The following is a 2258-nucleotide window of genomic DNA, read 5'->3' on the forward strand; positions in this document are numbered from 1 at the left end:
TCATCAGTGCCGGTTCTTCCAAGCAGGCGTCGGTAATTCCAGTTATCTTCCTTGGGTATCCCCCATCCCCACCGCATCGGAGCATCCCAGAAGCTTTGACGGGGAAACGACAGAGCCCGCACTGGTCCCCGGGGCAGAGACGCGAAAGGACAAGTGAAAATAACTGGGCTGTGAATCAGCAGCCGGGAGCGCAGGAGGCAAAGGAAGAATAACATACTACAGACCTGGCACGAAGGGACCGCTATTGCACAATATACACAAATGTAAGAGAAAGGTGGGAATTTTAATGCTCTCAGCGTTGTCCTGAAATTCAAAGAAGTACTGGGCAGCCCCGCAGGCAGATGCGGCTTTGCGGGTGCCGGGGTGCTGTGCCTGCGTCCCCCCCTTCGGCTGCGCGTCCCCTGTGACGGCTTCCCCCCCGACGGCCCGCGGGGAAGCCAAGGCTTTGGTCACGGCTTGATTTGGGCACCCCTCAACGTATTCCTCTGCTTTTTGACCTCCAAACTTTGGTTTTTCAAACTGAGTTCGTTTTCTAGCTTACGTAGCTCTTTTTCTCCTCACATTTACCTGCCCTTGCGCCCTCAGACGGAATTGCACGGAGGCAATACACCCCTTCTCTGCCTCCGGATTGCTGGGACCCCGAACCCTGGCATCACCCGATGGGTTCGGCTCCTTCGCCCCCAGACGCCAAAGCTAAACCGCAGCCGTGCCTCTGCTTTCTCACCTCTCGGCAGCAGTTTCACCGCTTATCACCCTTTTTTTTAATTCCCCCCTAATAATTTCAGAGTCCTTGCTTATGCCAAATAGGGGACCAAGGGCCCCAAGAGCTACTGTTTTGGAATTAAAGAAAAAAGGAAATAATTATTGTATTTGCAAGCCAGTAGTGGCGAGTGGAAGCACCTCAGTTTACAGCTTTTAATTCCCTTTACCAAAATGCACGTAACGGATGATGTGGGGCACAGGCAATAGCCAGAGCCTCGCCGTGCCGCGTGGGGAAGCTAGACAGGAGAATAAAAACCACTTCACGTGCAAAAAGGACGGGAGGGCAGGAGCAACTGGCTTCATCCACACGGTCAGAACTGGCTTGTCAACTGATATTTTGGATGTATCAAATAAAGGAGTTGTAAGACAGGACCTGAACGTGCCCAAAACCTGGGGGACTCATTCTACTGGGGGACTTTCTGCTGCCTTCCAGTGGCGATGGTCTGATTCCTCTCCTTCCTCCCCCCGCCCCGTCCTCGGCCCCTACAAAGAAACGCCGGGTCAAAAATGACGTGCTACCTGCAGGCACGTCCCGCGGCCTCGGCGCAGGGCAAGGGCTCGTGCGGAGCCTGGTTTTCAGCGGCGATCGGGTATAACTCACACGCAGGCGCTGCCAGCGCGGGGATAAGCAGGAGAAGAAACTTTATTTACATCTTTCGAGCGGTAACACAGCTGCAGTGATTCACCGGGAAGAAACTCCAGGAAGAAAACTCGTCGTGACATGCCGGGGTGCCCCGCGCGCGGGGAGACCCCCCTCCCACCACACAGTATCTTGGGTCGGTACAAAATGGTTGTCGCTTTAGAAAAGGAGCGAGATTCACAGTAAAGTACCAAAGGGGAGCGCGGCGGGGAGGAAAGGCGAGGGACACGTATCACGCCGGGACCTCATCCCCGCCTGCGTTTGGTCTATGAAAATGCGTTGTGCCACAACCCCTGTAGAAAAACCTATCGCAAGGGCGCGATGCGCGGTCAGTCGTGGGACTTCTACATCTGCCATAGGGCTCAAAACCTTTAAGACAAGCGCTCGGCTGGCTCTCCTTGGGGCACAGACACCTGCAAGCCCCGTCCTGCGCTGGGCGCTGCAGAGGAGCAAATGTCGCGTTCTGCAAATGCCTCCTCTTCGCAGGAGGCATCCTGCAGCAGGGAAGGATGAGACCCAAGGGAAAGCAGGGAGCAGCCCCCCTGCCCGGCACTCGGCCCCGGCAGAGCTGCCGCCGCGGCCGGGCTGCTTTTATAGCCTAAACCTCCCCCGTCACCTCCTCCCCTCCTGCCCAGCTGTCAGAAAGCAAGCAGTACGCACATTTTGGCTATTTCTAGACTTGTGTTTAAAACTGGCCCAGACCTTCCTCCCAGGGTCATGGGAAAAGCTAAAATCTTTCTGAAATAGGATTTCATGGCAGGGTGGAAGATTTGCGTCCTCCCAGCCCGGGAGCCCCGGGGAGAGGGGAGGGCCCCCAGGGACAGCAGCGAAGCCTGGCGGTCCCTCCGCTCCCACC

Source organism: Phaethon lepturus, unplaced genomic scaffold, assembly GCF_000687285.1.
Source record: "Phaethon lepturus isolate BGI_N335 unplaced genomic scaffold, ASM68728v1 scaffold24744, whole genome shotgun sequence".
Taxonomy (NCBI): Eukaryota; Metazoa; Chordata; class Aves; order Phaethontiformes; family Phaethontidae; genus Phaethon; species Phaethon lepturus.